General features: G+C 48.6%; 1 long non-coding RNA gene across 1 annotated transcript; it reads right to left on the reverse strand.

Annotated features, from left to right (window-relative positions):
* Positions 1–1,913: 1,913 nt before the first annotated feature.
* Positions 1,914–3,745, reverse strand: LOC114670970 (uncharacterized). The gene is made up of 2 exons (XR_003720834.2): positions 3,162–3,745; positions 1,914–2,495 (listed from the first exon to the last, which is right to left on the reverse strand). It is a non-coding gene; the product is annotated as an uncharacterized LOC114670970 (long non-coding RNA).
* Positions 3,746–12,203: the final 8,458 nt, after the last annotated feature.

Below are 12,203 nucleotides of genomic sequence, written 5' to 3' on the forward strand. Positions count from 1 at the left end.
GAAAGAGCTCTGGCTGAGATACAAATTCTAAACCGGGCCTCAAAAAGGGTTAAAGGGAAGTAGGGTGACATCAGTAGAGCTGAAACTGGGGTTTAGAGCTTCCTGAGGAACTGGTGTGGTCAGGGGAGCCTTTGAGAAAGTCCCAGCCCTGTTAGACTGTTAGGGCCCTGAGCTGGGACAGGGGAGGGTGGCGAATGCAACAGAACATCGCCCCGGATGTAACACCCAGCTAGATAAAGTGACTCATCACCCTGCTGTCTCCCCACAGCCTCAGCTGCTAATCATGGTGGAATAAATGTCACTGCAAGTTTAAGGAAGACTATGCACAAGGAACTGTCACCATTACTTGCTGAGAGAGAGAGAATGGGTGGCCTTGTTATCACTGAATTCCTAAGTGCTTTCTCACTGCCACCCCACTCCCCTGTTCTTCAGCAGCCTTTGGGTGACACAAACCCACTGAGAGGCCTGCTGGAGCCACAGGGTTAAGACCCAGTGACTGGTGAAGGGCATCTTCTGCAGTGGCAGGCGCCATGAGTGCAGGGTCCTGGGCTGCCCACACGGGCCCTGCTGTGGGGCCTCCATCAAGTGATGCAAGCTCCCTGAGCCTGCTCTGAGCCTGCTCCCAACCTCAACATGAGGAAAATAATGCTGTCTCCACTCACAGTGAGTGAAATCATTGTGAAACACTGAGGCACAAAATAAGCGTGAATGCTTTGATGAATTGGAGTGGTCATGATATAAAAGACTTGACAAACCATAGGAGGAAGTTGAGAGATCCCCTTGCACTGGGAGACAGTGATGCTGGTTGCATTTCAGCTAGAATGAAGGGTGAGAAGGTCCTGGCACCAGGGCTGCCTAAGAACATGGGGGTGGATCAAGTCTGATTGCATAAACCACTGGGGCTCTCCCAGTGGATTCTCCGCCACCACGTCTACCCCTGATGTGTAGCTTTGAGTCTGTGACAAGAGTATTTAGGGTTGGATTCAGTAGACTGAGTTTCAAATCTCAGTTCTATTTATGAGCTGAAGACAGCCCTGACCTTCAGTTTCTTCACTGGTACAACAGAATAGCAATAACTGGTCCATGTGATTGTCGTGAATATTATATACGAAAGAACTGGACAGATCACATTTGAGCATTTACTATATCCTTGAAGAATTTGAACTTGTTTAACTCTATTCTCCACTTTGGGTGCTTCCCTCCTCAGTAGGAGGAGAAGAGGTTTGAGGGGAGGAGGACAGATGACATTTGCAGGAATTTGGCCAGGCATTGTGCTTTGTGTTCTCTGTATAGAGACTCATCTGACCCTTCCACAGCTGCCCTGTGAGCCATGTACTCTTATCCTTACTCTACACATGGGCGCCTGGTGCTCAGAGAGGGGAAGCTATCTACCTCAGTGAACCTAGGCCTGACACCAAAATTTATACCTTTTATAGACACCCACAATCGATTATAACACCCACAATCTATTCAAAACCACAGTTATTTTTTCTGACTGACAATGCAAGAAAATCTCAAGGTGGAAATTCGTGCAGATGAGATAAGTTTCAAACACAATCTCCTATTATTCAATTACTCTGTTATCCCCCATTAAACAATCTCTTAGATGACCCCTGGTCACCACTATCCTTCTTATCTCACTCTGGCTGCACACCCAGGCTTATGCTGGAGAAGCACAAAACTGCAAGATACCTTAGAGATCGTCTGATCCAGCTCCTGCTCTAAGAGCAAGGAAACTAAAGCCCAGAATAATTGCCAAAACCGCCCAGTAGAAGTCTGCTCCTGAGGGTTGTCCCCTGCCCCCTGCCCCTCTCTTGCCCTGGGGAATCCATGCTTCCTCCCCTCCTGCCCCTTTCTCAGAAGCAGGTGGCCGAGACACAACACAAAGGACGTAGAGCATCACTACATTTTCCTTTGAACTGTACAGCTGGTTCTCTTTACCCACTTTTTTCTTCCAGATCTAGGACATCTGATTTTGAAGAAATGAATGTTTTCATAGAAAGTAGAAATAATAACTCCTTTTGCTAAAAAGAACGCGGAGGGAGGGGATGACCCAAGAATTGACAGTGCATTGCATTTTGTGTAGTGCTCTAAACAAGAAAGCCAGGTCCTTTCCTGCCAGGGTCTGAGCTTCTTCGGCACCCCCCTCAGTCAGCTGTGGTGCTGATCTGGCTGCATCCCCTGCTTCCTATGGCCCCAGCCAGCCCTTCTTCCTTAGGTCCTGGGCCTTGCTCCCGCGGCCAGCAACCTTCTACTGAACCTCCAGCCATGATCGTTCATTCCAGCTCCCTCTCATTCTTTCTTCTTCTTGGGTTATTTCTCACGTTCTCTATGAGGTAGTTGAGCAGTCTGTTCTATTTTGAGGCTGCGCTCCATCTTGGAATAAAAAATTACTCAAAATCAGACACATCTTCGTTTCAAAGCCAATTCCTCCATGGCTACTGACTAGTTGTGTGTTTCTGGGCAACTCAGTCTCCAGACCTCAGCTTCATCATCTGTAAAATGGGGAAAATAGTATCTCTTTAGAAGGTCTTATGTCAGAATCAACGAAATAGTGTCATTAAAGTTTTGCATATGATAAAGGCACAATAGATGGTCGCTTTTCTTCTTCTAGCAGGCTGATTATCCCAAATCTTACACTCCCGCTAAGTCTAGGTGTGGTGCCCCCAGGAATCCACCTGGATAGCGCCAAGTTGAAGTCATCTTTATGTCACCCAGAGATCTGTCGGGGTATGCCTAGCATCATTCTGCGCTACATGTGGCTAAATGACACTGCTGCAGCTCCATTATACTGCACCGCCTCGTCTGGAGCCAGACCAGGCATGCCTCCAACATCATAATAATCTTCAGGGTGTGATTATCACAGTGCACAGAGGCCTGCCAAGGCCCTAGAAGAAAATTATGATAGGGTAGAAAAGAAACGTGCCTTCGAAACTTGAGTTGAGTGTCTTGCTGTGTCACTTACTAGCTCTGGGTCCTTGGGAAAGTTCTTTAGATTCTCTCCATTTTAACTGTAGGAAGCAACAGAAATTTCTTCCTCCCTCCGCCTCTACCCTACCCCACTTCCCTTCAACAAATACGAATTAGGCATCTAGGCACTGGGGATGCAAAAGTGAGTAGAAACAGATAAAATCCCTCCACGATGGCATCATGGAACTCACTGTCTGATGAAGCAGAGGTATGTTCATCAAATAAATAAATGCAGGACTGCAACCCTCAGGTCACTTTATCTGATAGGTTCATGGTGCCAGTGCATGTCTCACGGTGCAACTTGAACCTGTCGGTGAGGTCAGGGAATGCATTTTGATGAAGTTGTGACTTCATAACAACCTGAAGGACAAAAAAGCAGTCACCAGCTAAGAGGGGTGAAAGAGCTTTCCAGGCCAAGGATGGGGTTAGTGTAAAGTCTTAGTAGATGGAGTCAGGGGATGCTTGAGGAACTACAAGGCTTGGGGAGTGCTGGGCAGAGAGGATGGCTGGAGGGGCCAGCAGTCACAGTGTCTCATAAGCCTTTTAGGCCTTATGAAGGATTTTGGTCATTACTCTCTTAGGAGAAATGGGTAGCCCTCATATAGTTTTAAGAGGAGGGGATAGACATTCAATAAGTAATTTTTAGAAGAATAAATGAGTCCGTTAATGCCTTATCTCCCAAATCATTTATCAAATTAAGTAGTCACTTATCAAGAGCTTGAATGTATGGGACACAGCAAAGAATGTTTTGGTAGAAAAAAAGGATGGGAAAAATCTGGAAGGTGAGGTGCTGTCTTAGAGTTGAGGCCAAGACACTGTGTCACAGTGGGGTCCCTGGGCCCTGTGGGAAGATCTCAGAGTACCTGGCACCTGGCATGGGTGTGGGGTTCAAGACAGATATCCTGAGGAAGAAAGGGGAGGATATTCCAGCGTCTTTAACATCAAAGACGCTTTGCTTACTTCATGACTGAGATCAGGGTTAGCCATTCTTGAATATGTTGCAGGTGGGTAAAAAGGAAAACCTAGTGATTATTTGAGGCCTTTACTGAGCCAGTCACATCCCCTAAACCAGTTAGAGGAGTTTATTATCTGACATGGTAAAGTGCAGATGTCCAAACTCAAATTCAGTTCAACCCTTATAAAGACATTTTCTGACACTGACATTTACAGACCCTGACTTTCTATGTCTGTAAATTGGGAATAATGATACCTATCTCACCAGGTTAAATGAGAACATGTATATACTGTGCTCAGCATAGTGTCTGGGACCTGTGGCAGCAGCTATTTTCATGGCAATTATTCTGTATGTATGATATAACTTTAAAACTTCTCTAGGGACCAACAAGGCAATGCAATCGAACACCAGCACAGCCAATAAGGGGCAATAGGGAATGGTGGGGACTGTGGCAAACTGGAGAATCCTTGTCTGTCCAAAGAGCTCCTCTTTAGTTTCAGCTATTAGCTACTGAGCAAGAACTCAAAACAAGTGCTTTCTGACTTTTCCAGAAATGCTGGAAATCCTAATGCATAATTTTGTTATCCAATTCAAATAAAAAACTGCAAACAATAACCACCACCAGAATTAACAACACTATGGAACACACAAAATAGGTTCTGGAGCAAAGCTAGGCTGAAAGCAGCTAAAACAAAGTTTCACAAAGGCCAAGCGTTCTGGGAAATCAGATCTGCCCCACAGAAAAGACTCTAAAAGCATGTGAAAGGTCATAATAAAATCAGGTGCAGGCCAGGCGCGGTGGCTCACGCCTGTAATCCCAGCACTTTGGGAGGCCGAGGTGGGCAGATCACCTGAGGTTGGGAGTTCGAGATCAGACTAAACAATATGGAGAAACCCTGTCTCTAGTAAAAATACAAAATTACCTGGGCATGGTGGTACATGCCTATAATCCCAGCTACTTGGGAGGCTGAGGCAGGAGAATCGCTTGAACCCGGGAGGCGGAGGTTGTGGTGAACCGAGATCTCGCCACTGCACTCCAGCCTGGGCAACAAGAGCAAAACTCCGTCTCACAAAAAAAAAAAAAAAAAAAAAAAAAAAAAATGGGGTGCAAAGGAAGCATTCCAAATACGTTCAGTGAAATGTCAGCATTTTTAGAACATGTATGCACCAACCTCCCTCGGGAAGGATTTTGAAGACGACAAGGCTCATTAGGTTTTACTTCCTGGGGCAATTACTCAAATGTTCACACCCACAGCTCTGGGAGCCTTGAAGGTGTTTGCCGAGCTGCTCTTAGGGGCGGTGATACCAGCAATATCCACTGGGGGGCTCTCTCATACAAATAATGGCATAGCTGTTCCCAGCTGTAGAGGAAATGGCAGCCCTGGGACCTGGGGGGATGGAAGGCCAGTCCACGTCTCAGTGGGAAGATGGCAGCAGCTCAGTGGCTCTTCACAATGATGTGATGACCTGTTTTTAAATGTTTAACAGAAGCCAAACTTGGCTTTTAGGGGACAGCTCTCCTGCCAGCCAGTCAGCTTGCCAAAAGTATCTTTCCTGTGCACAGAGAACACACTGGGCTTGGAGACATTCTCCGCACAGTGGGATTTGGTGAGAATCTTAAAGGTTTCTGTTCAAGGTCAGTTTGGTTGCTTTCTATGCCCAATGTCTCTCAAAGACTGTGGCATCAAGGGACCTGCTGCTACCCTACTCGATGGGGCTGAACAGGAGATACATTCCACACTTCACAATTGCCACCTTTCGGGAGCAGCTTCTCCAGGTGAAGAAGCCCTGGTTTAGAGATGAGATCTGCGTCTGGGTTCCGGTTCTGCCCCTCATTAGCCGTGTGACCTTGAGCAAACCTCATCCTTTCTGGTTCTCAGTTTCTTCATCTGTAAAATTAGGAATACTCATCTCTAATACTAATCTCAAAAATTGTTTTGAGTGTTAAATAGGAATGAATGCATACGAAACTTTACTTTAGAGAAGGGCTTGGCTAACGTTTCCTATGAAGGGGCAGATAGAAACTATTTTTGGCTTTATTGGCCTTATAGGCTCTGTCTCAACTACTGAATTCCGCAATTGTAATAGCGTGGAAGCAGCCATAGGCCATTCATCAAGAGATCAGCAGGGCTGTGTCCACTAAAACTCTATTTTACAAAAACAGGCAGTGCGCTGGGTCTTGCTCACGGGCTGTACTTTGCCCATCCTCACAGCCTGTTTCTGTGAGGCTTGTGAGCTCAGGATGGCTTTATGTTTCTAAAGGGTTGTAAGGAAAAAACAAAGAATAGGTGACAGGGCCCGGAGCGAGTATTTACCACCAGCTCCTTGGAGAAGCTAGCTGGCTCTGCTCTAGAGCACCACAGGAAAGTCAGCCCAGGAGGCAGGCAGCTATGTCCCTGAGTATCAGGGGGCCTGCCAGGTAAGTCACAATGAAACAGACGGGCCAGATGAACCCTGGGCCCTGTCCAGCTCCAGGGGCTAGGGTTCACGTGATTCTGATGACCGAGCTCTGGGGCTTGAGGGGGGAAGGGAAACGGCCCCCTAGTTCTCTTTTCAGTTGTCTATTTCAGATGGGTCTTATGAAAGAGGATCAGAAAAGCCTCCATCAGAAAATGAACCCATAATCAAGTGAATGGGGTTTTCGTTTCCTGAATTGTCTCTAGCCTGCGAGGCCGTGCTTTCATGTGAAACTTCTGAGTTCTCTACGAACTCGAACAATGAGTCATGGGTAAGCCTGGGACCCCCACCCACTTGGAGTCATGAGGCTCTGAAAATGGAGACAAGACCACGGGGTTTCTGTTAGGCCAGAGCCCTGACCCCTCAGCTAAGATGCTGCTGCTTTGTTCTAGATTCAGTCACATAAGCAGAGGCAGCAGGTACTAGGCCTCAGGGTAATAGTCCCCGAAGAAAATAAAGAGAAAGTCTGTCTGAGAAAAGCGAGTTGTGCCGGTTAAAGAATAACCTATGGCCACAATGCCTTACTGGAGGGTGCTTGGGAGCCTATGCCCTCATGTCTGTTGTATGGGGTTAGGGAGAGCCTGGTGCATTTCAGCGGTGAGGGGGTTGCTGCTGGTCCTGTTTTCACTCCTTCTCTCCCCTTCCCGAGTGACCCCAAGACAAAATGCTGTTAGGTAAGTAGGGTCAGCTTAGCCCCACTAAGTTCCCCGTCCACCATTAGGAATCAGTGGTATTATTATAGTTACCAGGACTGACCTGGTGCTGCTCAGAACCGGGGGCTCAAAGCAGGGCCTCCCTTCATCTTCTTAAGTTATTCTGTAGCAGCTCTGAGTCTCCTAAAGATTGATCCTAGAGAAAAGACTATGTCACTTACTTCTTTTTGTGATTGTAAAAACACGCATATTTACTGCAGAAAATTTGAAAAATAGAGAAATGTGTAAAGAAGAAAATGTACAGGATAATTTTAGAATCAAAACCAATCTGATTGATTCAGGAAATGATTATTTATTGAGCACCTACTATGTGCCAGCCACTGTTCTTGGTGCCGGGGACATAGCAGTGAAAAAAAACAAAGTCCTCACCCCCGTGGAGCCTACATTTCAGTAGGGACAGTCAGGACAGTAGAGGAAGGGGCTGGGCTGATGGAACAGAATGCCTTTTTTGATAGGGTGGTCAGGACAAGAGGAAGCAAGGGATGCAGCTATTTGGGGAAGAGCGTTTCCGGCAGAAGGAAGAAGACCTGCCCAGGTGTTGGATAAGAACCTGCTTGGTGCATTCAGGGATACAAAGGAGGCCAGCATGGCTAAGATGAGGCAGGGGCAACCGGGGCGAGAACAGGTGGGACTTGCCGGCTGTGAAGAGGACCTTGGATTGGTGTTGAGTGAAATGGAAAGCCAAATGCAGGGTCTTGAACAGAAGAGGGCCATGATCAGCCTTATGTTTTGAAATGATCATTCTGGACACCAGCTGGAAAACAGACAGGGGCTGGGGGTGGGGTTGACAAGGGCAGAAACTGGGAAGGCATTTGGTTGTTGCGAAAGTTACACAAAGCTGTGAAAGCAGGGCTGGCCTGGTTGAAGGAAGGGTGAAGGCGGGGGGAGGGCTGGCAGTTCCTCCCACTGGGCCTCTGCCCTTTCCTTTCGTGCTCTCTGAGGTTCCACCATGGGACCCCGGGGTACCTAGGATTACATTTTGAAAGCTATTGGACTAGAGGTTCTCCAAGGGCCCTTCCAGCTTTGGCTCCTGTGCTCTTGTGTTTCAGGACCATGCTGATTCTGTGGAACCAGGCCCGGGCTCTACCAGCCAGGCCTCTGAACATGTCAACTTGAGAACTGAACAGGTTCAGGGTCTAGGAAGGGGAGAGATTTCAAAATTTTAATTAAAAAATATTTTAAATGTTTAAATTTTTGTAGAGACAGAGTCTTCCCATGTTGCCCAGGCTGGTCTCAAACTCCTGGGTTCAGGTGACCTCCCAAAATATTGGGATTACAGACATGAGCCATGAGATTTGGAAACTTAATTCAGCTCCCACGTACTGAATGTGGCCAGCCCTGTGTGGGGATTGTAATGACGAGTAAGAGGAAATGTCTGCTCCAAGAAACTCACCGGCTGGGATGGGAACTAGGGAATCAAACGAATGGCCCATCCCAAAGTCTGAGAGGCCCCTGGCCCCTCCCTGCCCGGCCTTTCTTCCATGTGGTCCCTGAGCCAGTGGTTCCCAAACTGAGCAGGTCATGGGGTCATCAAGGAACTTCAGAATATGCAGATGTCCAGACTGTGCCCTCAAAGATTCAAATTCAGTTAGTCCAGGATAGGTGGGGCCTGGGAATCTGTTCAGACAAAGGCCTGGCCTGAAGCCTGGGCTGGAGGGTTCAGTCCTGGCAGAAGCACAGAGACTGAACGAGAGCTTCTGCCAGCCTCACCAAGCCCGTGCTGGGCAGGATGTGGAAACTAAGCCTGTCTTCCAGTGGGATCCTGAGGTGGGGGGGTGCTGGAGGAGAGGGTGGCAACTCCTTCATCAGCTGTCCCCAACAGAGGCCCTTCCCCCAGGAAGGAATGTTAAAAAACTCCCAGGAAGGAATTGCTAGGTTTGGAGACCATGGGAATTCCCCATCTCCCCCAATCTCCTCAGCCACCTCAAATCCACCAGCCTGTCTCCCCATGTTTGGGTTAACTCCTTGTTGGCTCGGAATGTCTCCCCTGGGTTGAGCTACTGATCTGTGAGATGACTTAGTGGCCTGAAATAGTTCCAGAATACAAGCAACACTGACAAAAATATTCTTGTAGGGTCCCACAAATCTCACTGAGGAAGGACCCCTACAGGTGGAGAGGAGTATGGGGTATGCAGACTGAAAGGTGGGACCCTAAGATCCATTCCAGAACTGGAATGAAATCAGGCGTTTCCAAACAGGAGAGAGATGGGAAGCAGGAGGAGGAAGCAGGAAGAGGAAGAGAATGAATCTTATGTGAATGAATGGTAATTTTCTCTCAGTTACTGGGAAGAAAAAAAAAAAACAAACAAAATCAGACCTTGGTCTGGTCCACTCAAAAGAATTCTCTGAATCCGACTTCTTTCCTGGAAGTTGTGAACTTTATCCTCCGGCAGCCATTAATCTAATATTAAGCCCCTTAACCTTCCTAATTGTTCTCTTTCAGTATCAGCTGGTTTCATATTAACCTTTCAATCTTTCCCATAATGCAGTTACCTCCAACTCCAGCCAGACCCAATTCAGAGCTGCGGTCAGCTCAGACCTTTGCCTGCTCTTGGCAACACGTCCGCCTGTCCTGCTCCTCTGCAATCTGCCCCTCTTTTTCTTCATGTGCTGTGAAGGCATCATGTGGATGGGGGTTCAACTCCTGGATTGGGGATGCACAGAGCCTGGGGGACACACTTTGCAAACCTGCACCTTGCACTTTTGAGTTCTGGTCTGCAAGGTCTACTTTATTCTTTTGGACCAAGGCTGTCCATGGGAGAGGGCAGCCGCCGGCCTGTCAGAGCAAATCAGCCTCAGGCGGTTTTTGCGGCTCTGGTATTTGAGCTTTGTTTTCCCTCTCTCCCGGGAAGAACTCGTTGAAATAGTTTCTCTGGGAAAGACAAAGCATCTCGCCCAGATGCTGAAGGATCACTTGGTACCTGCCTGTCTTGGCTTCCCATTGTGCCGGTGAAGGCGCATCCGCTCTAAAGCTGACCTGTGGTTCTGTCTCCAAACAGCTAACTCAGACATCACCCTCTTGCAGCCAGCCGCACAGCCTGAGTTGGAGTTCTGGCCTCTCCTGGCAGTGAGTGACAGTGTTGGAGGGGCCTTGGACACCTTGGGTAATTGCCAACTAAAAATGAGCAGCTGGGGGAAGGTGTTCTGGTCCACGGGAGAGCCAACAGGGCATTTCCTCTTCTGTTTTCTAGTCAGGGTAGAAAGCTAGAAAGAATCCTAAAACTCACTATCCAAGTCCCCCTTGTGTGGCGACAGAGCCCTGTCCTGAAGCCTGGGCTGGAGGGTTTAGTCCGAAGCAGAAGCGGGGAGACGGCATGAGAGGGTTCCTGCTAACTTCACCAAGCCCGTGCTGTGCGGGATGAGGAAAATCAAGCCTGTCTTCCAGTGGGGCCCTGGGGCGGGAGGCGGGGGTAGGGGGTACTGGGGGAGGGGGTGGCAGCTCCTTTATCAGCTGTCCCCAGCAGGGGCCCTTCTTCCAGTCACCGCAGACCAAAGCCAGCTCCTCCTGGGGGCTCCAACCCGTCTGTTCACTGTTTGCCTTGCGCCTTTTCCTGCTGAGGCCACCCCCGGCACCATCTCAGGCCTCAGAAGGACCACCTCACTGAAAGAGCCCTGAGGGTGGGAAAGAAGCAAGCCCTCCGCACCCCGTCCCAGTCTCTCATCTGGGCACTAGTACACACAGATGCCCGGGCCCCGTCCCTGCGCCAGAATGGCCGCTGGCGTTTCCCGGTACGATGCCACTTTCCGTGAGTGCACAGAGAGCCCCTGGGCTGAGCTGGGGGCCGAGCTCCACGCTCTCTGAGCAGCTCTGAGCTGCACGCCAAGGAAGGTCTTTCAGATGGGCTCTGGGATGTGGAACATGGCGTCCAGCCCCAGTGTCCACCCCACGCTCGAGGCACCCTGACTTCCCCCACCTTCTTACCTGAGTATCAGCTTACTTCCATCTGGTGACTGAATATGGGGCAGATTCCAGAAAAAGGAGGTTGGGGCACCAACACCAACACCAACTCTGCCAATGGAGCCAGCACAGCTATTTTTCTTCAATCACAGACAGCAGGGGAAGCTCACGGGCTCTGCATCCCCGGCCCCGGATGTAAGGATATTGCCCGTTAGACAAAGGGAAGGCCTTGACTCCACAACTTATGTTTGTGAGCTTAACCTTTGGAAAAGGCCCAGGTTCTCCCACCATGTACAGCTGCTGTTGACGTGGACAGTCCTGCAGGGTCTTTCACTGGAAACCCAGAAGGGGGTCACTGGCCCTGGAGGTCAAAGTTGCTCTAGGTGACAGGCAACCAAGACTAAAGGCAAACTTGAAACATAAATGAGTTAAAGCCCACAAAAATAAGACAGTTTTAAATAACTAAACACGGTTTTCTCATTCTTCCCTTATCATCTGAGGACGTTTGAGGCAAATGAAGCTTTAGAGTTTTTCTCCTTTCATTGGGTTGACAATATTTAAAATGATATCCAGAGCTGTCTCATTTGCCTATTGCTCTAGGCTTACTGATCCTCAGGAGGTAAGACTGGATGGGTTAAAGTGGGCGGGCTCGAGGTCTGAGACTGTCCATCTCTCTGAGAGTCGAGGGCAGCATTTATCAGGGGCCTGTGGTCAGCCAAGCTCGGCTTGAGCTCTGTGGGAAGATAAAACCAACTGACCCAGATGGGCTCCTGTGGGGCCTGGGTACTGTTGGGAAGATAAAGCATATGAGCCTGATAAGAAAAAAAAAGCAAAGTCCGGCAGAAGGAATGCAAGTGATTCCAATGCAACTGAATTAAGTGCAAACTCAGTAGGAATGGGTGGGGGGTTTGATTGGAGAAGGGGTTATTCAGGGGTGGTTAACCACAGAAGATTGAGGAGGTGAACTCTAAGTTGGACTTGGAGGTAGAAGAGAGAAGTTAGGGGAAGCATTTGTTTTATATTTGGGTGCGGTGTGTGGGGAGTGTGGATAAGTGAAGTGTCTCTCACACACACACACACACACAAACACACACACACACACACACAGCTTTGAGTAGGAAGAGGGTCAAGAGGACCAGGTTGGCCTAGACAAGTCAGTCCTAGCTTAAAAAGTCACACTCAGGATTCCTGCAGTACCTCTGCCATACCC

The sequence above is a fragment of the Macaca mulatta genome, chromosome 1, assembly GCF_049350105.2.
Source record: "Macaca mulatta isolate MMU2019108-1 chromosome 1, T2T-MMU8v2.0, whole genome shotgun sequence".
In the NCBI taxonomy this organism is placed as follows: Eukaryota; Metazoa; Chordata; class Mammalia; order Primates; family Cercopithecidae; genus Macaca; species Macaca mulatta.